This window comes from Vicugna pacos, chromosome 14 (assembly GCF_048564905.1).
Source record: "Vicugna pacos chromosome 14, VicPac4, whole genome shotgun sequence".
Taxonomy (NCBI): domain Eukaryota; kingdom Metazoa; phylum Chordata; class Mammalia; order Artiodactyla; family Camelidae; genus Vicugna; species Vicugna pacos.
The window spans coordinates 19,035,443-19,060,101 of record NC_133000.1 but is presented as its reverse complement, the minus strand read 5'-3'; the positions used below and the strand labels follow the sequence as shown (position 1 = coordinate 19,060,101).

Sequence of the window (24,659 nt, the reverse complement as noted above, 5' to 3'; positions counted from 1 at the left end):
ATTTAGGATTCTCAAAAGAGCAGATACGTTTAATGTCCCCCTCCCCTCCCACTCACTTTAAGAATCACTTCTATAGGGGCTAGGGTGGCTGATCCAGGAGTGCTGCTAACCTCATTTTTGTTGTGCTGTGGAGACGTGGGAACAGGGGCAGGGAGTCTTCATTCAGATTTTAATGTTGGACAAAACCTTCTGGAAGAATCTGAGCAGCAGGAACTCCTACAGATAAGGGCTTCAAGAAACACCGAGAATGGTCGCAAGACTAACAAAACTAGAATTAACCTGTAAGTTTAATGACTGCTCATAGAATTATAGAATTAAATAAAATTTACGAGCTGGGAAAGACTGTCACAAAACAGATCTCTAACCCATCAATTGCTATGAATTACTGATTGACCTTGTTGATGGGCTCCTTCAATGTTCCTCTCACCTCATTTTCTTTGCACAGCTAGCGTGGAAACTCCCAGCGAATCACTGCTTCGGAGGCTGGGGCGGTAGAGAGATGCAGCTGTCTGCTTTGCCCATGCCTGGAGGGTTGATCCAAAAGATAAAAAAAACATTGGAGAAGCAAGGACAGCCCATCCCCACTCTTAAGGTCATTTATTCATGTTACTTATCCTTTGTTTCATTTCAGAAATTATTTGAAGTTGTATCTAAAAACACATATACAATGCTACAGAATAACTGAAGGAACATAAAATAAAACCAGGGACAAGCTTAACACAAAAAATATTTGCAATACAGCACCTGAAGAGGGTTCCAGAGTTGGCTCTGAGCTTCCTAGCTGCCAAACAAAATGAAACATAATTGATAACAATGTTTAGAGTGCCAATAAATGAAAACAACCCCCTTTATTTTCAGAGATGCACAATTCTTTCTGATACAGAGAACTGAGAGGAACATCTCCTGTGATTTCCCATGGAGATCAACATCCTCAACAATAATTTCTGTGATAAATAAAAAGTGTAGAATGACTTCGTCTTCTTAGATCCCTGTCTGCAAGTTAGAGAGGCACAATGCAAAGCATAGCTGGTATACAAGACACCAAAGCTATTACATCTAAAGCTTTGATTTTCTTCCTTAACTCTTTTAGATTCAAGAGGAAGGAGTGGACTCTAACAGATTTATGGTAATCTTCCTCGAATGATATTTCTCAGAACTAAGGTTTTTATTAAAAAAAAGTTCCACAGGAAATTCACAGTATATTGTCTATTTAGGACCCAATCTCCTGGCTACTGATAAAGAGAAGTTCCCTACATCTATTTTAAGAATAAACTGAGAGAATGGCAAGTTTGACGTCTCCTTATGACATTTATGAATAATGAGGAGTTTAATCAGGCCACGTGACTGCCCCATGTTTACATGGGGGTTGGGTAAAGGATGTATCCTAAGGCAGGGCCAATATTTTCATCAGAAAGTATTTAATTGTTTAACTTGAGCACAAGGACAGTCCAGGCCTAGAAGCATTATGGGTTAATATATATCCACAAAGTTTTCAGGCTGGAAAATGTTGCAGTTAAGTGATATTCATCACCTAAAGTGTTCATTAAAAAAAAAAAGAAACCTCAAGGACATAGTCTAATTTAAAGAACTAATGTAAAATACTATTTAATGCAAACTAATTAAAAATTAGAGTCTCTGAGATCAAAATGATAGGATTCTGGAATGGCTAATGTTCATTTGTTCTTTCTGTTTACAGGAACAGCTGTCTAGTTTATGACATCAAACTATGTCATCAATTTCCAACTATGATGGAACACCTACATTCCTACTGTAAGACAAAAAGCCATTTAAAAAAATCTTGTTGCAGTCCTGCAAAGCAATTAGGACTTAAGGGGCTAAGATCCCAGGGAAAAGGGAATAGCAGAGAGGTGAACTGACTTCAGTGTCAACTTTTCCTCTTGGCTGTTTTCTGATTCTTGGTCTAGAGCAAGAGATGAGAATCTGGAAAATTTCTAGGAGGTAGATGATTAAATAATTAAAATACTAACTCTTGGCAGTAGAGAGATAATTAAAGGAAGAAAAAGTAAAACAGAAGTATATAAAATAACTATGTATCAATGTACAGCCACTGGACCAATAAATGGGCCTGGCCAGGGGCAGGGAAATCAATCTCCCCTCCTCACAGGTGACCCCCAAGGGACTGTGACCTCCACAATCCGATGCACTCAGTATCTGATCAGGGAATGTGAGAGGCTCACCGCCCACAGAATCACCTGCCTAATGCCTCAGGAAGCTGGCCGTGGTTGGATATGTTTTGTTAAATGTTATAGAGCCCAGTCCTCATGTGTTGCTTGGGTCCTCTTCCTAAGCCACGTTCTTTCCTGTTTCAGCCTTTGGTTTTTGATGTTTTACGCTCCATCTTAAAACACATCAATCTTTTTCCTGCTTATATTTATTAAAATGTTGCTTAGTATTTATGTAATAACACTGAGGGGTATAGTCCCTTCCTGACACCTGAATCTGTGGGGTTAAAAAATCAGCCACCTTCCACTTCCTTTGGGCACTTTTCCCTTGAATGTTCTGTTCCGTAACCAGCCTATTAAATGAAGCTTGTTTCCAATCACTTTTCCAATGTTTTAAGATCCTTCAGGATTTTGATCAGCAGTTCTTTCTTTTCTCCTCACAAAGACACCTGCTTCAAGTTGTCTATGACTAGAGCAGATTCAGTTATTTCATTATCATGCTGAAGGAACTTTGAAAGGTAAATACAGTTGTTGAGTAACAAATTTTGCCTTCTGGAATCCCAGGATGGAATTTCCAGCTGTAAGCCTGGGTGCTACTTAGCATCTCTGGGTGGAAAGTCTGACTAACAGGCTCCTTTCTCAAGAACCAGGAGTACCATTTGCCTGGCACTAGTTATTAGCAGTTGTGGGACTGGGCCCCACCAGCAATGTGTTACAGACCTCTCTTCAGAATTCCCCCAGCTAAGAAAAGACTCATGAGTCAGAATTTTGGGAACTGCAGAGGTAGCTACCTTGATTTTCAGGGAAATCTGTCTGGCTTACAAGTCATAAAAATAAATAAATGCTATCTGTTTTGAAAGAGATACAGGGGTGTGTAAGTGTGGAGAGATTGAAACAGATACCAACATACATATACTAACCTCCTATTCACTGGAGAGACCCCCACAAGATGATGACTTCCGGGCAGATGGCTGAAAAGGATCACAGTTGGTTTGTTGGAAGTGTTTGAGTCATTAGACAGTGTACAAGTCCCAAAGCAGTGGATTCACAAATTAAGCAGGATTAATTTGGTGGTAGGAAAATAACAAATTAAGCAATGTATGGAAGTATTCAACTGTTAAGAACATTGATCAACCATAACATGTAGGAGTAATTAAAATAATTCCAAAATAATAAAGCACATTAATGTTGAAAACAGAAAGAGACAATTCAACTGTATTTATTTAAAATACATATATTCTGTACTAAAATAGTGTATTTTTTTTGCATTCATTATTCCCTGTGGGCATTATTACATGTTTTCTACGTGTTGATATGAGTTTATTTCTCATTTCAGGTTATACACAAAACACATTTATCATGAATAATTCAAAGAGATGGGAGGAGAGACATAAAGTTAAAAACAAAATTCACAGGGAAATCCCAACTGAGATCAGTACTGTTGAGAATTTTGTCAGCATCCTTGCAGACACGTCTCTGTATGTATACATGATAGATACCAGTGTAGTAAGTTTGTATTTGCTACAAGGTTAAGACGTTGTTGTTTATAAACAGTCAATCTCTTTTCTTTTTACTCTCTGGAAGGGAAATTTTGTTCACTTACCATTTTTGTCTCCTTCTACCTTATTATTCAGATTATGGTAATTACAGAAGAGAGAGACCCAAAGAAAGAGGGAAGAGGGATGGGAAGAGGAGGAGTTGATCAATCTGTGAGAAAAGTTTGTGGCTGAGACTGGAAAAGCTGCTGGGGAGACAGAGCCTTCTGGAAGGAGCTATTATAGTGTGAAAGAGAACAGGATGAAAAAGGTACAGAAGATATTTTAAGATGTGGTACTGTGGGTTGGGAACTGTATGGTCTTTAATGTTTTCTGAAAGTTGAAAGCAAAGACTGAAATTGCTCAGTAAAGCCGCTTGGTAGCTGGGCTGTTTCTGTGAATGTCATGGTGCCAAGACTAGATCACAGTGGGATCTGGGATTTCTTTGATTTACACATAAATGGGACTAGATCAACCATGCTGCTTCATAATTCCTTTTCTCTCAAAGATATGTCATGGTGCCTCCATCAATTCAACAAATTTAAATCTCCGTGATTCTCTTTAGTGGATGCACAAATTCTCTTGTGGGAAGATTCTCTTGTGGGAATAGGCCCATGTCGGTGGATGTTTCTGTTGTTTCTAATGGTGATTAATACCTTTGTATATCTTTGCCTATTTATGTGACTATCTCATTGGAATAACTATTTACTAGAAATAACATTTTACATTTAAAATTATATTACATAACAGCAACAAAAAAGTCACACTAATTTATATTTCCACCGAGGAGAAAAACTCCATAGACACATCAGTGCATTCTTACCACCTAATTTTTTTGGTGAGAATTACTACAATTTTGACAACATATCTACAGCATACGTCTGAAGAAGCTGAAATCAAGGGAGACTGAGGGATTCAGTCTAAGATGTTAGGACTAAGTAGTTCTAGTCTGTTTGTCTCTTACTCTGTGCCTGGAAGAGCCAAATGACAAAGATGTGTAATAGGCCAAATGGAAACTAATACTGCCCAGAAGGGAACGGAAGATCCTGGAAAGTGGCAAATGAAACTGTCTTCAGTTCAACTCATCTGTGTAACCGGGATGCATGCACCATGGAGGTTGGATGATGTGTATAAAAATACTTTGTAAATTGCTGGAGATTGAGGTACCATTTGGGAAAAGAATTACCCCCTTCATCTGCATACTTAGGACTGTGTGTTTAGCTCACTGAAGAATTATAAACCTTGCATCTCAATGTCATTTTTATCTTCTGCAACCAGATAACCGAATTCCCAGTAAATGAAACATTTATTGTAAAAGAGCTGACAAGGTCATTGTCAATCTGGACCACTTTTTCTTGTGATACTCTGATGATTGGAAGCCAGAATGTCCAATTCTGTACTGTCTTGTAGCAAATGTACTTTAGACAGTATCTGTCTCTGTAAATTCATGTCCCCAGTTTGCCTCTGACCTTAGCCCAGGAGGCTTGTTGATTCTATGCTTATTTATGTTCTTTTTGTCTCTAGAAAAATGGGTCCAGACAGCCCTCTCTGAGTTTATTTTACCAGCTCAGGTCCTGCTGGACTCTTAAGGAGTTCAGGCACCAGAACAGCTGTGTTTAACCTTGTCTGTTAGTCCTCGCCCAAGAAACCCATCCGAATTGGCAAAACTTCTGAAAACACAAGTGAGACTAAATTACAAATGGGGAAAGCGTCTGGGTTAAAATAAACTGTCACCAGACAAAAGCTATCTCCTTCCAAGCTCTTTTTTTCTATAAGAAAAACAGGGAACTAGATCTGATCTTATTCTTAAGTGAGATTTGTTATTCTAATCTTTTTAAAAATACATCTCAGAATTTCTGATCAGCAATAAGAAGTAGGGGGAAGTTCAGTTGTCTGCTTGCAGTAATAAACATTCAAATCTAATTTCTGCAGTTCTGCCTTTGGTGTCTTTATTTTGAACTAGAAAAGCAGAGAAAAAGTGGATCGAGGACCTGGTAATTGGAGCATGTCTTGTGTTGCCTGGTTACTGGGACCTTCTGGAGATTAGATTTTCAGGATACTTAAATGCACAGAGAAGCAAACAAACACAGCTCCTAGCTCTCTGGTAATTCCTCTGTGAGGACAGGACAGCTTCTAACATTGGAAACTAGGTGAGGGGAGAAAATCGTTTCTGTTAGTAGAGGATAATGAATAGTAATTATTTTCAACTATGTCTGTCCCTAGGAGATGGTCTCGCCATCTGAGACACATGGTCAGTGGGAAGTGGTTCCATTCAGTATGATGAATTGCATTCTGCTCTAATTCCAAGGATCCTCAGATGAGTACACACTGGCCTGCTTATCTTTAAAAGCTGCCCGTGCAATCTGCAAGATAAAAGGACCTTCTAATTCACTGGTCTTGAAAAAAAGTAAAATAGAAGCAGGCTTTCAAGTTTCCCTAAGGAGGGTGCTATAGGATTTGTGTTGAAATGGATCTGAAGAGTCAGGAGAGACTAGCAGGTCAGAGATGTAGACAGGCTGATTCTCTTCCATCAGCTAATCTAAAACTAAGCTTCTGCCAGATGAGGTTTTTAGCTCAGCAGCATCATTGCCCCTTTCTGTATTCTCTCTTGTATCACATGCAGAATGTCATTTTCCTGAGTTTCTTGCCAGTAGAATTCTGGGATAAATCTGCCAATGATAGAAACTTAGATGAAATTTGGAAGAAGAGGTGTTTTTCTCTTGTGCCAGCCATGGGTAGGGAGCTAAGATCATCGCTGGTGGTTTCCCTAGGCTACAGGGGGTCCTTTAGACCAACAGCTGAGGTCATTGGCAGTGGCTTCCCTGCCATCACTGTGCATCTCTAGGTCTCCTAAAACGGACTCTTGACCTTTGCTCCCTCAACTCTTCCAATTCTTTCTAAATTTTTTTATATTAAGTATCTCTTCACTCAAAATGCATGGTCATTTTTTCCCTCCCTGAATAATCCTTAATGATACAAAGGTATAGAAACAAAGGCCCAATACTCTGGTCATCTATGTTGATAAATCTGAATTTTGATTATCACCAATATATGGCTTACAGACATAAAAATATATGTGGTATAATATCCTTTTTATAATGTTCAAAAGCCAAGTAATATGTGGTGTAGAAGTAAAGATAGAGTTATGTTTGGGGAGGACCAAGAGCGTCTTGACTGGGTGAGCCATGAGGAGGGCTTTGAATGCTGGTAGTGATTGATTTCCTCATGAAGTGATGCTTAGATGCTTGAGTTTTTTTGGGGATAATTCTTTAAGCAAGAGAACCATAATTGTGCCCTTTTCTTTATAGATGTTCAACATCAATAAAATATTTATTTAAAAAATTAAAGGCTGGTGGGAAATTTCATTTTTAGTGTCAATTGTAAAATGGCAAGGTAACATTAAACTTCATCTTCCTCTTTGACAGTTGCTACAACTGAGATAGCAAGGGACCCAGTAACCTACCCTCTCATGGTCTGCCTTAAAGCCCAGTCTTCTATCCATTTATAACCTGATTTACAATCAGGTTTTCCTGGTTATCTTTGTTTCCATTTTTAAAAACATTAGCATTAAATTGAAATCAACATTATACAAAAATAAGTAAGAGGAAGCAGTTCAAGCTAATTTGGCATCTCAGGCATTACTTAAGAAATATCAGACTCTCCGGTAAACAGATCTATGGGTAACATGGAGAGAGAATGTGCAGACCTTGCCAAGGTATTTAGAATTGAGAAATAGGAAGCAGAGATGCTGCTTCAACAATGGGCTATTAAGAATTGGACGTGGCTCTCAATGAAGCAAAAAACACACATTGCAAAACGTCACCATGAAAGGTTCAGGGCTTCAGATACCTAAGGTCTAAGGAACCCATCCATTCAGCATTACCTTCCCTCCTGTTCTTGCCCTTAGAATATGGGGTGACCTATGAATGCCCACTGAGTGAACCCTGAGTTTTACCAAAGGAGAGCTAGTTTCTGGAGAGCTGTGGAATCACAACTAACAAAGGATGAGAACGTTCTTTCTGCAGAGTTCTCCCTCACTCTCCCCACACCAATCCTTACTAGGACCAAAATCTTAATATATTCTGGAATATTCTAGGTGTGTTACAAGACATGTAATTTTGAAATCTTTTAACCCATTCCTTTCAGAAATCAGCAAGTGTACGCTTGTGAGCTCCCTGGCTTTTTTCTGAACTCACATCCAGCATTATTCAGAAAAGACTACTGCTTACAATCTATTCATTGAACTTCCACTAGATGCCTGGCAGTGGGCTTGGTGCTGAGGTCATATGATGAAAAAGACATAGTCTCTAGCCCCAAAAAGCTCTTGACTGGTTGTAGAACAGTCATACAAAATGATAGTTTAGTTACAGGAATGAATTTTGATGCTGGTTAAAGCATATCATTTAAGTTCTAACTATGAGTTTTAAATTTTGTTTACTTGATAGATCTTTACTGGTGACCTTCCAATAGGAGGCTCACTTCTATTTTGGATAAAAAGATTTTTTTTGAGAATTCATCCTGCTTGACTTCACTTAAATGTTCTAAACTTGGGCATAGTTTGGGAGCTTCCCAAGTTCAGAAAGTGAGAGGAACATAAGAAACAAGCTGGGACTTCTTGTTTGAAATAGATTCTAATTAGAAGTCCCAGGAGTAGGGAATTTTACAGCAAGAAGCTCCTATAATGGTGACTTGTAAACTAAGTTGGGACATACTGATTGATGTTGTGTTGAAAGAAATGTCAAAACTATTGTCCAGTATGTTTCATTGTCACCTGTCCATCATCAGACAGTACTTCAGGGCTAACAGCTCAAAGCATGCAAATGTAAAGGTAATTTCTCTAGTCTCTGAGCACCTCTATCATTCCAGAGCAGAGACATTCTATCCTAAATCAAGATACCTATTTGCAGTTATTCCTGATTTTTTATCAGGGAGAAAAATTACTTGCCAAATATGATCAGAGACTTGAACCAGAAAAGATTATCAGTCACTTGAGATGTTTTTGACCTAATTTTTATTGCCTTTGGGTTTAAAAGAATCAGAATTTGGCTAAAAAACCCTGCTGAAGGACTCTCCTTCAGCCCTGATGGAAAGATGTGGTGATGAATATCCAAAAGACCAGGAGTCACAGGTAGTGTGGCTTGGGCTGGATGATGGAAGTGGAGAGAGCTGGGTTGAAGTAGGGGGATGCCCATCTCGAGTGAAGAAGAAGCCTCTGCTTGGCTGTGACTAATCACTGCATAGAGGGCTGCAGACCTAATGAATTCAAGAGAACTTACTATCAACGAAAGCTGGAAATCTTCATATGTCTTTGGGTTTTCCTAATTTTTAATTGTTGTCAATTAGTTTTCTAATTAAAAACTAGAAAAAGGTAGAAAGAAAAGACTGTTGTTTCCAGCTAGGATACATAAGCATATGAAAGCCCTCTGTTTCCAATTTTACACGGAGAAAAATCCATATGAAATTTAAATCACACTTTTCTAAGGAGCTAGCAAAGAGCAGCAAACACAGGAAGCCTTGATGAACAGAACTGGCTCAATAATTCTCCCTCTAAACCAAATTTTGCTGAGAGGGCAATAGTAAAGAGGATGTAAGTAGAGAGGAAATAACATAAAACCTTACTCTCCCATGGTAACTGGATTCCAGGACTCTGACTGAGTTGAATCTAAGGGTGAACCAAAAATACCTGCAACTGTAGCCCGACTTCCTCACAGCTCAAATACTGACAAGATCGAAAGGCAGTGGCAAGTAAGGTTGTGTTGTGCTCAACAACAATGTCCATCAGAGAAATGCAAATTTAAAACCACAGTGAGATACCATTTCAGACCCATTCAAATAACTAAGTTTAAAAATTTGACATCAAACGTTGGGAAGGAGTTGCCCAAGTTTAGTACATTTAAGTGAAGTAAAGCAGGGTGAATTCTTCTACCTTGCTGGCATAGTAGCCGAAAAATACTCCTGAAAAAAACAGCAATTATTTCCATCAAATGTCCATCAATAAAAGAATATATAAAAATCGTGATGTATCCATGCAGTGGAATACTATTTAGCAATAAAAGGGAAAACACTGTCGACATGCACCAATAACATGGATCAATCTTGATGACATTATATTGAGTGAAAGAAGCCAGATGGGAGATAGCACATACCATAAATTCCATTCATATGAAGTTCAAGAACACCCAAGACTAACGAATGGCGATAGAAATAGGAGCAGTGGTTGCTTTTATAAGGGGAGGTCAGATTTTGATTAGGAAAGGACACAAGAATACTTTCTGGGATAATGGAATTGTCAAGAATCAGTGTGTCTAAGCTATGTTCACTTCCTTGTTTAAAATCATACAATTGAAAAATAAAAATATAAAATAGTAATCATAATACTAATTCGTGGGCAAAGTAAATAGTCTATGACCTACTTACACCCCTGACTTCAACCCAGTAAGAGGCTGCTTAGGAGTGATCATAGCTTCTGGGTGTCTGTCTCCCCAGCCTGGTGTGTCACAGCCCCACAGGTGTGGCCTGGGTTTGAGAACGAGGCTCTGTCGCTCTCATCTTCTTGGTTTCATTCCTGGGTTACAAGTCCATCTTGGGCTGTTGGTTCCTGTGTTTACTCCTTTCAGGATGCTGCCTATGGTCCAACGTGCTTGCCCTGAAATAATTTGCTTTAACCACAGCCAACCTCCTCTCTACATCAGGAATTCTTAATGAGGTTAATGGATATCCAGACAGAATTCCAGAACTTAAATGGGAAAATTGCATATTTATTTTTACTAACCTCTGATGGAAATTTGGCATTTCCTTCAATTATGAATGTAAGCAACAAACTACAATAATGTTACCAGTACTTGTGACCATCCCAGTTAGAAATCACAGGTAATTTTATGTCATGCTGCAGTTGTTTCATCTCAAAATATTGTTTATGACCATCACTGCTTCAAAATTGTAGTGATTATTTCACAAAATCTTAGTGCATTAATAAAAATACACACATATATAATATATATATTATGCCACTTTAAAATATTTTGATAATTTCAACATAGCTGCTTTCCATTATAATACTATTCATTTACAAGCATTCCATGAAGAGGTCTGTACTAATTTTCTATTGCTACTCTAAGAAATAACCAGGAACTAAAACAACACAAATTAATGTCTTAATGTTCTGGAGGTCAGAAGTCTGAAGTGGGTCTCATGGGGCTGGACTCACCGTGTCAGCTGGGCTGTGTCCTTCCTAGAGGTGAATCTGCCTGCTGGGCTTTTCTAGCTCATGGAGCTGCTCGCATTCCTGGGCTCACGACTCTCTTCCTCCATCTTCAACGCCAGATTTGAGTCCTTCTCAAATCATATTGCTCCAAACTTCCCTTCCACCCTTTTCCATTTTTAAAGACCTTTGCATTGGACTCATTTGGATAATCCAGAACAATCTCCCTATTTTAATTAGCAATCTTACTTCTATCTGCAGCTTTAATTCTCCTTTGTCATATTCACAGGTTCTGGGGATTAAGATACAGACATCTTTGGGGGGCATTATTCTGCCTACCACAAGGTTCATAGACGTCATCAGACTACCCGAGGGATCCACAGTATAAGTCTGATGCCCTGTCCTAAACCCCAGTCTGGTCTGTGTTTGCCAGGTGCTGGCTTTCCTGCTGAAGTGTGCCAGCCTCACTCTGGCTACCTCTGCACCCAACTTTCTCACCTGACCAACTCCTCCTCCTGCAGACCTCAGCTCATCATCCCCCTGTATGAGGCCTCCTTGGTGTTCAGCCTGACATAGGGTCCCTCTTCCCCTTGTCTCTAGTTCATTATTTGTCCCTCAAGGACTCCCTTATTCTGCTTTTGAGTCTTTTCTATATTTCCAGTTGGACCATGAGCTCCTTTAGGACATGAAAGTTTTCACTGTGTATCTCCAGCCTGTATCTAACTGTATCAAAATCATTGTAAGAATTTGTTTTGTGAAATGAATAAATGAAACAGGACATCATAAAGAGAGAGATAGAAGCTAGTGGAATTTAAGAAAATGCTAGAATTAAAACTGATTTTTATAAGCAAATATAGATAGATAGATAGATAGATAGATAGATAGATAGATAGATAGATAAAATGCTTCTATTTCTGGGCTGCCTTTAAAATATATTTCACTGTAGGGTGTCCTGGAGCACAGACTCTGCCACCAAATTTCACTCCAGGCTCTGCCTAGATCTAATCTGGGGCAGCCTAGGGTCTGAGAGAGGAAGTTATATGGACTTGAATGCAAAGGGTCCTAGCCAAAGTGGCTAGGGGCCCCTCCTACTGATGGTAATACTGGGGAAATGGACCAGCTTACCCCTAAAATGTCATTATGATCAAGGCAAGACCATGTCCTGAACTGGTGCATACTACAGGAACAGGGGACAGGGCTAGACCTCGTCCGCTGGCATATGACAAACTAGACTCCTCCCCTTGAGAAACCTATGAGCTCCCAGAGCTCCCAGAATATGGAATAAAGAAGGAACTGGAGGTCTGAAGCAAGTTATGCTAGATTTCTGAAATTTTTGTTATTATTGGACTATGAAATCTTAAGTTTTGCACTCTGGAGATTTATACTCTAAACTGTGTAGAAGGATATCATAGTTTTAACAAAAACTTTAAAAGTTGAAAACAGTTATGAAAATTAGATGAACTACTCATAAACTAGAGTAAACTACTCATTAAACTAGAGTCTTAAATGACAGCTCAGTAATATTCTCAGATTTCACTGCCAAGCTTCAGTAAATACACTTGCCTTAAAGATACACTGTCCTGTATTTCCTTGCCTGGTAACTTTTTGTTGCTATTTTTCCTCAACAAAACTGAATAAAGTGTAGAATTAATATTGTTGGTAGTCAACAAACCTGGATCTAGATCTAGTTTTACCTCTAGCCTGCAATGCAATGAAGAAATGATTCTGTGCCACCTAAAGAACTTGTTAAAAATGTAAGTGCCTCGGAGCTCCAGGCACACATTTTTGGAGTCAGAAATTGCATTAAGGAAAAGTGTACGTTGAACAAACATCTGGTGGTTGCTACCATCAAGGAACCCTGAATTCAGGAACTCCATTCTGGTAGTGGATGTGTTCACCTTCCTAAAGAAAAGCACCAGGAATCTTCACACTTAAAATATCTGGGCACCTAGGGGTCAGGTGGTGGAGGTTGCTTCTGTCGGTTAGGTTAACATCTGGGTTATGCAAGTGGCATTTCTCCTGGCAATCAGTGCTGGAGATTAGTCTGCTTTCTATCTTGGGTAAAAATAAGTTTGAAGTATTCCTCCATAAAAACAAGTTCAGCAAATGTCAATCCTTTCAGTAAACCACTGAGATTTAAATGGCACCTTAATAGTTTTTATTCCATCTTCCAAACAGTGTGGCTGGAAAATTTTTGTGGGAGCGCAAATCTGAAACTCAGGGGTGGGGAGTAGGGTGGGGAGGCAATTTTGCCAAGTCTAGCAGAAGAGTTGTCATGCCAACCCACACTGGCAGTGTTTCTTCCTATTCACTGAAGTTAAACTAGAAAAAAAGTACTGTTTCTCCAAACATTTCTCCTGATCACTTTTATGTGACGGCCACCCTTTCACCTTGTGCAGAAAGTCTGAACCCATAGAACAGACTTCATCTCTGTGCTGTTGATTGAAAGAGAAAAAGTGTACCATAGGTCTTTCCATTTAAGGAGACTCATCACAGTATTTCTGCTGATGAAGTAAGGTAAAAACAAGAGAGGTAGGTAAAATGGATTTTTTCTAAGTGCACGTTATGAGCATACGTGTGCATATATGTGTCTTCACGTGCATGGGTGTACACCTCCAAGCTGAGATTAGCACACTCCAGATTACAATGGGAGGCTGGGAGCATTCCCTACAGACTCCGGCAAGTGAGTGTGTAAGGATGCAGGGCAGTGGCTGGCAGATTGCTGCTTGCTCTTTTCTCTGATGTTAGCCTGGCTGGGCTAGTCTGGCGAAGCCTGCCAGGTTGATGGATGAGAGTGAATCTCAAAAGCCCATCTACTCTGCCAACTAGCCTTCAAATGGAAGACACGCCAGGCTGACTCAACAAATAGCGCAGCATCACCCAACAGGAAAGGCAGCTGGAGGAAATAATGGAAGACGGAAGGGGCGAGATCGCATTGCTTTGCAAGGAAGAAGCTGATGACTTAGTTCCGATTTCTGTAAACAATCAAGGCAGCTTTTGCCGGCGTCATCTTAATTACCTTCTGTGCAAAGAAAAAAAAACAGGCAATAAGTGGCAACAATTAATTTGCATCATCAATTGATTATTATTTTTTCTTTCTAGGAATTCTTCTAACTCGCAAAGCATATTATATAACCATCTATTTTCTTCTAAAGATGAATTGTTAGATTCAGCCATTTCTGTCTTCTTGGAAGAGGTCCTAACATCGCCAACACCCAGCCTCTGTGTATGTGAGAGGAGAGGGAGAGGGAGGGGGAAATATTTAGTGGTTTTTCTTTTGCATAAAGATAAGTTTTGTGTCCCTTAAGGGAAACCCTAAAATTTATCTCACTTTCTGGTCTCCAAACTCCAGTGGCTATTCGCACTCGGGACCAGAAGCTCTGAAGAATCCAGAGCAAAAACTTATCTTATTCTGGGGGCTTAGAAGAAAAGAGGAACTTTCTCAAGGTGATGATGAGGAATTCATGCAAGTCAAAACTTCAAAGGAGAGGTGGCTTCTCATCTGGCTTGGCACCATCTTTAAAAGACACATCACTTATCTACTCAGTTTTTATTTCTTTTCTAAGAAAATAGAGTGGTGCATCCTGCTTCTTTGGGAAAAAAAAAGAAAGAGAGAGCAAGAACAAATGAACACTGCTTTCTCTTTTTTGCTTATTTCACACTCTCGAATAAAGGATGGGTATTCCTACCTCCTTTATCTGTTTATTCAACAGTTTCAGCTAATGTCTAAGTAGGAAATTTATCTGCATAAGTGTGGTTGAGAGGGCTTGCTCAGTGAGGACTAGGCTTATGGTGGTCTGCTCAAAGACTGACATCTGGAGTTAAGTTTTGTCTGAAGTTAAAAGAGGAGGACTCCTGTTTAGAATGTGATGTAATAAGAGGCTTATAACTGTCTTTTCTAAATTTCTCTCTCATTCAGTTCCTTTATCCTATAGTTTTTTTTTTCAATTGAAGTATAGTTAATTTACAATGTTGTCTTAGTTTCAGGTGTAAGCAAAGTGACTCAATTATATATACACACACATATATATTCCTTTTCATATTCTTTTCTATTATAGGTTATTACAAGCTATTGAGCATATTTCCCTGGGCTATACAGTAGGACCTTGTTGTTTATCTACTTTATATGTAGTAGTGTGCATCTGTTAATCCCCAAATCCTAATTTATCCCTCACCCCCTTTCTCCTTCGGTAACCATTAAGTTTGTTTTCAATGTCTGTGAGTCTCTTTCTGTTTTGTAAGTAAATTCATCTTTTTGTTTTGGCCCTCAAGGACCCTGAGCCCTCCCATTTTCTACACATGCTTGAACCAAAGAACTTCCAGACCAGGGCAGGCAGCAGAGGAGTTGTGTGATCTCCATACATGTGACAAGTCTCAGAGAGCCTTCCGGTCCTCCCAGAGACCTCTGCCTTCACGCCTCACTCCCAGTAAAACCTAGCATCCTGTCCTGCGCAGAGGAAGGACTAAACAGTGTTTGTTGAGTAAGTGAGAAAGTGGACGATAAAGCAAATTCATTTGTTTATGGTGCCTCCGCTCTACTGCTTTTAGTCTGAGTGAAGATGAGCCAAGAGAACATTCTCTGAGAGATGAAAGCCAGCAGGCCTTTATTTTATGTCCTGGAGAACAAGACAGAGGCTCTGAGGCAAAGCCCTCATGCTGAGCCCTGAGCTCCTTAGGCCACTGATGCGGTTTTGAGGTAAGGCTGGTGGACCAGAACCCTGAGAAAGGAGGCTCCTTGGGATCCCCACTCTCTGCAACACTGGCCCAGACGTCCTTAATGAGAACATCTGTGATGAAGAAGGCAGCAGTCAAAGGAGAAGAAATTCTCAGTTCCACTCAGGATTTAGTGATATGGTTTAGGAGAGGGACTTCTTGAGCGAATGATAAAGAAGGACTGTCACTGTGTGATGACTGGAGAATTCTGTGGGCTCAACCTGAGAAGTGGATTTGTGCTCTGGCTATGGGGCGAGCAGTGCCAAGGCTGATGGAGGTTTCATGAATCCCAGAAACAGATTCATGTTGTGTAACAGCACGAAAAGTTCTTTCAATGTCTAACCTTTGGACGCCTAACCCGCTCCGTTCTTGTTGAAAGGAGGGGCTTTTTAGAATCATCTCTGTATTAACTCCTTGCTTACTTACAAACTTCCATGGATATCATGTCCTTCTGTAGTTCCTGTGAGAAACAGATAAGCAATAAGACAATTAGCAACTCCTTGTTCTTTAGAGATTAGCAATGTGGAAATGTTATCTATCATTTTTATCACTTGAGTCAGAAGAGGCGTCTGAGAATCTATAATATGCTTCACTAAATACAACATAACACAAGAGCAATTCCTCTTTCAAGGAGATATTTACTTATCATCTCTCTGGAGAGGCTGTAGGAAAAGCCTGTCTGTTTTGGATTTGTATCTTTTCCAGCCAATCAAAGTTGTGCATGCCCACAGCAGTTCACCCCCTCGTGCTTATGTCATTCTGAAGATTCTTCCCTGCTCCCAGAATACCCTTGTCTCACTGAGCCGGTCTCTTCAAGTCTTTACATTTTAACGTTGAAAACATATTCTCAAGCTTTCAACCTCTTTGAAGACTTTTCAGAAAACCCCTGTCTAAATGCTTCACTTTGGTTGATTCAGCCACAGGTGGTTTGAAGCCATAATAAGCCAGATCTGTGATTTCTGTTTCTTATTTGCACACCACCATGTCTTTCCATTTAAGCTAGACTTTGTATCTGTCCCAGGTGAGCAAGGAAGCTCTTTGATTCGGCCATGATCCTGAAAGCACATTCTGCACGTGACAGATGATGTTAATGGGGTCTAACTGATCAGCGAAATGGGGGGTCAGATGTAACTTGGCAGAGAGGAAATAAGACATGAAGGCCTGAAGGGTGGCTGAAAAAGAAGGCAGAGTTATCCCAATGGGTTATGTTCCATTTAAAGGTTCCTGTTCAAATGTAATAGAGAACAGTGGTGACTTAATGCACTAGCATTTACCATCTGGTGGATATTTGGCTGTTTCCTGCTTGAGCCTCTCTGTCCAGCTCCTGGAAGACATATGCCCTGCAGACTGCAAGTTCCAATTACAGGGGAATTATGTCTTTTAAAAAATATAGTTTCCAGAAATACAACATAACTAAATAAAATCCAGTACTGAAGGCAGGAAAAAAGACCCATCTCTTAATGCTCAGCTGAAGTAGCTTTTCCTCCAGGATGTGGGACACATTTTGTTCAGTTCTTTCACTGAAGACAGATTGGAAAAATGGGAAGCAGTTGAGTTTGGGAAATTAATTATTGTATCATTGTGTCAAATGCTGCAATGCTTTAAATGTAGGATTAGATGGACAACACCTGGGGACTAGGAGCTGAGAGGCAGCATAGGATAAAGGAAAAAAACAAAAGCAAAATGTTCTTGAGTCAGGCATTTAATTGTCCTCCAGGACAAAAGATAAGCTTGTGTCATAAGCATTTGGTTATAAAGTGAAAGACATGTGTGGCATTCTCACGGACACCAAGGGCATAATCTGACCCAGGTGTAATTCAATCTGTGAAGTAAAAAGGTGCTTTATAACAGGATTTAATTGTACTTGTCTGGAATTTTGCCCTTCATTCCAGTTGTGGGATTTAATTAATCCTTACCCAGGGGTCAGTCACTTTAAGGCAAATGCCATACAAGGGCAAAGAATGATCTTACTGTGGGTTAGGATAAGATGCAGGCAATTTTCATTTTATTATTATTATCAGTTGTTTAAAGAGCTTTGCTGAATGATCTTGTTGTACGTGTGCCTTGAGGCTTTCTAGGGCAATTTGGAAAACACATTATAGAATAAACCGCAAGATTATTAAAATGACTTTAAACAGTATGAGTCCAATTTCCAAAGGAGGTTGTAATACCCATATTTACTCATATTTCACTTTCTTATATAATTATTTACACTCCATGTTTCAAGAATAAAATTTATAAGAATGTGTCCCCACCTAATTATCTCACTCCCTTTTGACTCTTTTATTTCTGTTCTTTTTATTCCGTGAAGCAACTTTCTGGCTTCCAGCAAGAGCTCACAGGGGAATTTAAGAACAAAAGGCTGAGTGATCAGATGAAAACACTAGAATCTCCTCTTCATGTATTTTCCTTTCAATGTATCTACTTTTTCCCCATCAAGGAATAGTGCTTGAACAAAATAAAGTGGGTTTGTCCTCACTGCAGTTGGCAAAGGAGTAAATTTATGGTTTCTTCCCAGTACTCTTTTATTGCCAGTTTCTTACCTGTTTCTGCCCCCATATTCCCTGAAGTGTTAGTGGTTGGGCTAGAACCTCTGATAACTACCAGTGAGAAAGATTAAAAGGGGGTGAGGGAAGGAATAGCTTCCCCGGGGACAACTGCTTTTGGTTCCAACTTACCGCAATTCTAGGGAAGAGGAGGAGCAGATTGGAGGTGATTGCCTGAAGAAGTTGCCTCCTGCAACCTGTTTCAGACCAAACATACAAAAGTATTAAGTATGAACTTGAAAGAAAAGGATGTTCTAAATAAAGGCCACCTTTCCATCACTTCATAAATACATTTTCTTCTCCTTTCCTACTTCGTTTTTTTGGTCTCTCTCTCATATTAATTATCATAAGTGTATTTCAATCAAGATCTCTATCACAATCCCTTTTTTATATCTAGATAAAATGTTGGATACAGAAGGATGATTTATCATAAAAATATAAAATAACTTGCCTGTCTACATTGCTGAGATAGAAAGAGTCTGGATTTGTCATCCAGTGTTCAAGTTCCAGTGTTGCTATTAACTACAGCAAATAACCATACAGTGCCTCTATTTATTCAGTTATAAAATAGGTATAATATGATACTTAAAATCTCTTTCTATTTCACAAAGATTTCATGAGGCTTAAGTGAGATCAATATTGCCTAAAACTTAAAATGGAAAATACATACCACAGAAATGTAAAGTATAGAGCATGATAAAGAGCAACGTCATAACTTGATCTTGGCTTTTTGTTTGTTGGGTTTTTTTTGTTTCCTTTTTGCATTCTGCCGAGGAAATAATAATAGCCACTATTTATGTCCCAAGCACTGTGCTTAGTTTTTTGCATATATTATTTATTTATATAATTATTGGATACAATCACTATCTTCATTTTACAAATGAAGACATAAAGGAACACAGAGGTATAGCAAAGTCACACAACCAGGAACGGGGATCAGTAATGGGTTGAGTTTTGTCCCTCAAAAAGACATGTCCAAGTCCTATCCCCTCATATTTCTGCAACTGTTGTTATTTTTAAAAAGGTCTTTATAGATGTAATTAAATTGACAATTTTGAGAAGAGGTAATCCCGGATTAGAGGGGGCCCTAAATGCAATGTGAGCGTCCTTATGAGAGACAGAATGGACACACAGGCACACGGGGAAGACGACCATGTGAAGATGGAGGCAGAGATTGGGGTAATGCTGCCAGAAGCCTGGACGTGTCTTGGGCCACCAGAAACTAGGAAAAGACAAGGAAGGATTCTTCTCTAGAGCCTTCAGAGGGAGCATGGCCCTGCTGACAGCTTGATTTAAGAACTATAGTGTCCAGAACTATAAGAAAGTACATTTTTGTCATCTTCAGCCCCATAGTTTGTGGTAACTTGTTGTAGCAGCTGCAGGAAACTACAGCAGGGCTCCAGGATTCAAACAGAGGGAGTCTGACTCTAGAATGTAAACACTTGACCATTTTCCTTTATTTCACTTTTTCATTTGAAATACAAGTAAATTTGGGAGAGAAGGAAATTATCCAAGTGAATGTGGTATGATTGTTTTGGTGAAAGGAAACAGCTACATTGTGGGGTGTCTTCTTATATAAGCTAAGATGGCAAAATCATTGTTGTGTGGGCATGGGGCTATCGGAACTCTAAGGTTTCCAAAATGTTTGGTCCAGAAGGAGCCTAGAATAAAGTTTTAAAACATTTAAAAACTTAAGCATCCTTTTCAGAAAAAGAAAACAGAACATGAAAACTCAGCAAAGATAAACAAACTTATTAACAAGTAAACCCAATAAAAGAAGAACAGAAGAACATTCTACCTGATGAGCTGATATTGTCTTCTTATTGTTACTGAGTCCAAGCTTGTACTGCTCACCACATGACAAGCCAGTAAATCAAGGGATGAGTTGTTGGGGCAAGGAATAATGACTTATTCAGAAAGCCAACAGATCAGGAAGACAGTGGACTACTGCACCAAAGAACCATCTTCCCCAAGTTTGAATTCAGACTTTTTTAATACTAGAAGGGAAGGGGTAAAGTCCTGGTTCTGGCCAGACTCAGAAAGATATGTGCTAATTTCTTCTTTCCTGCAGCCATTCACAGGTGGGCCTGGTCAGGATGTGTCCTGTGAGCTGAACAAAGCTTAAGGCTTATTACCTGGGAGGCAAGGTTCCCAGAGATGGGCCACTATATATAATTTAAGCTTATAGTCAACATCCCTTTAGCGATTAACAAGCAATAGAATACAAAGGTTAAAGTAAAGAAACAGATCTAATATAGAGTCAGATTTATTCTTCTTTATTACATTATTATTAATAACAATGACAATGTTAGTTTGGGATCAATACACATTGTATTGTGTACTTAGCGGAAGAAAGAATTCTTAGAGATATTGGGTTTCTTAGGCTAGACTAAAACTTCCCCGAACAATCTGGCATTCCCTGGCCATGGTTAAAATATTTTCTCATGTATAAATCTTTGTTCTATAAAATGTTCTCTCTGTTTCCACTGATTTATGAATACCCTGTTAAAAAGCTTTTATAAATATAATTCTTTGGAGGTTGAGAAAAGCTCTGGGTAAAGCGGCCTCTTCTCTTGCACGGCCTCTTGGACATCAGCTTTGCACAAAGGCAGCCCACTTAGAAGGCTCAGGACCCACATTCTTCCAGGCACCTACTTCATCTTCCTCTGAGAGACACAGAGGACCAACGAGCCTCAGAAAAAGAAGCGAGTGCCACAGCCAGGATCCCAGTTCAGCTCTGGAAGCATCAGGAACAGCTACTAAGCTTTGTCTTTTTATGCTCAGTAAAATTTAAGACTGCTTGAGCTGATCCCCTAACTCCACCTCTGAGGTCTCTCCTAAGGTCCGATTCCACTTTTGTGGGGTTTTTCAACCCTGTCCTTGGTTTTCCATCTAGTCCCTCAGATTCAAATGCCCTTCTTGTAGCCCTTCTTTCCCACTCCCAATCCGATCCCCACCCAGGGCTTCTCTGAGTTATTCGTGCCATTAAGGGCAACACCATTCTCCTTGGAATCAAGGCTCACAACTTTGCCATCACCTTTGAACCCCCATTATTTGTGCTTCCAATCAGTTACCAATGGCTGTTAATTATACTCCATCACGTCTTTCATATCCAAACTGTCCTCTCCATTCCCACTGTCATTACCTGCCAAAGTCAAGTTCTGATGTCGCCCCCTGCCTAGACTGAAACAACCCTACAACTGGCCCTGATGGCTTAGAATCTTTCCCACTTAATACATCACACACCTGCAGTCACAATTTGCCTGTGTGCTGAAATTTTCCACTTTTCTCTCTCATTTGCAGGATAGATTTCAATTTCCTTAGCTGGTCACTGATGTCACTTGACAGTTTGGTCTTGGAATACCTTTTCAGACTTGGTCCCTGCTACTGCCCTTCCTTCGTGCAGCCAGACTTCAGTATTCCCTCTTTCTACAGCTTTTACCTCTCCCATCCCTGCCTTCTTTTTATTCTCTTTCCACAGCTTGTCTAACCAGTTTCCCCCTCTCTGTCTGTCTGAATTTTGTCCCAGAAAAGCCGCTCTCAGATGTCATTTTTGCCAGGATTCTAGCCCTCCCACCCCAGGGAGAGGTAAAGTGCTACGTGCCAAAAATACAGAGGAGGGGGAAAAAGACCCTTTGCTCAAGGTTTCTTACAACAGTGAGGAGTCAGAAAAACAGACAACCAAATCTGGGGTGATACGAAATTAGACACTCTGGGTGCTGTGTAAGAACATCTGATCTCTATCTGGTGAGAGGAAGCAGCAAGAGAAGAGCTCCAAAGAGGGCAGATGTTCAGCTGGCTTGTATAGTGCATGTATGCCAATGCGTAAATCACTGAAATTGTTCTGTCCTGCTTGTTAAAGTTGCTCTGACCTCCCCAGGATCCAGCTGGGCAGGAGGTCTCCAGGACTTGCTCCAATGCTCTGGCCCCCATTCTGGTTGGTCAGACCTTGCTGTCTTGCTTATTAAATAATTTAAGTACGTCCACTGCCTGTCTCATTAACTACAGGTGAAAGCTTGAGGTTGACAGAGATGGTGAGGGAGAGAATCAAACCCACTTGACCAGGGCTCGGCCCAACTCTTCTCAACTTGGTTACTCTTCCAGGGTTGAGGCTGTCATCTGGAATTGGTGTTCTGTGAGCACAGAAAACCTGTTGTGTCCTTTTCCCTGAGAGTGTTTCTCATCCTCATAATTTTCCATTATTCTGCTATTTTCAACATTTCTGCATTTCTTCCTCTTTCTTGTGCAGTCAGGATCCTGCTCTAGGCTTCAAATTCTTGGATGTCTGATTGACAAAGGTAGTGAAGTAATTGACTCTTACAGATTTAACTACATGACTGAATTATGTCTTTAGCAGGAAGGCACTCACCCTTCTCGAAGGGAGAATTTCTTTCTGATGACATGTCTTGCCCCAGTCATCGCTGTTCCTCCTCTGCGTCCTCCCCAGCAGTGCTGGACTCCTGACAACCAAGTAAATACAGAGACCTGCCTGGAATCACTAAAAGAGTTACTGTTTGGCTTGACAGTCTCACTATTGTCCACTGAAATTTTACCAGTAAGTTCAAGTGACAGCTGGGGAACTCAGCAGAGAAAAGGTTTCCATTATCAGAGGCCTTAGTGAGATGTGTTCATTATCAAGGTTCAGAGGGGCTGAGAACTCAAATAAGTTGAGTCCTGGTGAGGTCAAACATCAACTGACTCTCTCAGCACACTGTCAACACCATGGGCTTGCCAAGTTTCTTGTACAAAATGCTGCTATTTTCCTCCAAAGCAGTTTATGAGCTCAGTGGTAAATCAATGGCATGCTCACAGTTTGTTTTTGTACCTTATTCTGGGGCAGGGACTTAACCTGTGAAATCCACAGAGGCCTGGATTAACAGTCTTTTCAAGAATTAAGGTGTACTGCAGGTTGGACCAGCTCCCATGGCCCCTCAGCTGACTTGTGGGTTGTAGTAATTAGCTTCGCTGTTCATTATTTCCCACTTATTTGTCCCCTGTCCCTGCCCTATCCTGAGCCAAGAATGTAGGGCTGGTATTGCTGTCCTCTAGCCTACTGGCACCCTATCCCTTCCCAGAGAGTTTTCTGCTAGGCGAAAACTAATACAACACAACACAGTAATTGCAACATCAAAACTCAAGGAAGCATGGGATAAAATGATGTATCCGTTGGTAGCTCTTAAGGGTGTTGCAAACTGAGCTTCTATCCTATTTTCATCTTATTTTTGAAGCTCTTGTTCTCCAATCTGTATTCATCTTTCTCTGCTCCCTCCTTAAGGTTAGAGCTTAAGCTCCCAGCTCTGACTGGTAGCTCTTCTAGAGGTGTTTCTCCTACATAATCTATCTATCTATCTATCTATCTACTTATCCACCTATCAATCATCTATTGTCTATCTACCTATCATTGATCTTCTCTGTTTTTATCCTTTGTTATCTTCAGAATTCTCTCATAATCCTCTTGGTCAGCACTATGCTTTATTCTAGTTATGGTGACCTGGTGTTTTATTACAAATAAATAACCAGATGGTAGGATCATCTGTTCCTCCTTATTTGCAATCGCAGTTAAACAGAGCACTTAACTGGGGGAGGGTATAGCTCAAGCGCTAGAGTGCACGCTTAGCATGCACAAGGTCCTGGGTTCAGTCCCCAGGACTGCCTCTAAAAATAAATAAATAAATAAATCTAATTACTTCATCCCCTCAAAAACTAAATCAATCAATAAAAGTAGCACCTAATATATTAAATAGCTCTAGCAGAATAGCATGCTATTAGCATCATTTTGACAAAATTACTCTCCTTGAGTGAGGTAATCAAAGTGGGTTTTTGTAGGTTATCTATTTGTTGTTGTTGTTTCTTTGAAGTATTTTTTTCCCTTCGTCCTTAGACGTCAAAATACTTTATTTAATAATTTGAGCTACCCAAACATATTTAAAATACTCTTTTCTGGATTCTTTTCCTGATATAATTTTTTATTGAATATAATGGACATATAACTTTATGTTAGTTTCAGGTATACAACATGGTGATTAGATATTTGTATAATTGCAAAATGATCATCACAATAAATCTAGTTAAGATCCATCACTATACATAGTTATGCTTTTTTTCTTGTGATGAGAACTTTCAAGATCTACTCTCTTGGTAATTTTCAAATGAGTAATGCACTATTATTAACTATAGTCACCATGCTGTATGTTACATTCCCATGACTTACTTATTTTGTAATTGGAAGTTTGTACCTTTTGATCTCCTTCACCTATTTTGCCCATGATCTATATTTTAAAAATTTCAAACAGACTGGGCCTGAACTGACCACTTCATCCCTGCACAGGTGTCCCTCTGCTTGTCCCTTACCCCGTATGGTCCAGCTTGGCTAATAATGTTTTCAGCTGGCCTGTGTCAAACTAGAAACTTCAGCAACATTCTCAACTATTCCCTTTTTCTTTAACCCACCACATTCCCTCTGTGGGTTAGTGCTGCAGAT

The 24,659-nt window shown here is 39.8% G+C and overlaps 2 long non-coding RNA genes across 5 annotated transcripts in view; one reads left to right on the top strand and one right to left on the bottom strand.

Annotated features, from left to right (window-relative positions):
• The window catches only part of LOC140701133 (uncharacterized), a 52,278-nt gene extending 51,479 nt beyond the window's left edge, over positions 1-799 (bottom strand). For all 3 annotated transcript variants that reach the window (XR_012080022.1, XR_012080023.1, XR_012080025.1), the window contains exons 1-2: positions 745-799; positions 428-524 (exon numbers count right to left, since the gene is read on the bottom strand). This is a non-coding gene — a long non-coding RNA (uncharacterized lncRNA). The remainder of the gene's footprint in view (positions 1-427; positions 525-744) is intronic.
• Positions 470-18,035, top strand: LOC140701134 (uncharacterized). 2 transcript variants are annotated; one of them, XR_012080027.1, is made up of 7 exons: positions 470-592; positions 1,697-1,770; positions 3,818-3,989; positions 14,022-14,145; positions 14,272-14,409; positions 15,192-15,400; positions 17,944-18,035. It is a non-coding gene; the product is annotated as an uncharacterized lncRNA (long non-coding RNA). The 2 variants fall into 2 exon arrangements; XR_012080026.1 differs by lacking the exon at positions 17,944-18,035 and having other exon boundaries at positions 15,192-16,588.
• The last annotated feature ends 6,624 nt before the right edge of the window (positions 18,036-24,659 follow it).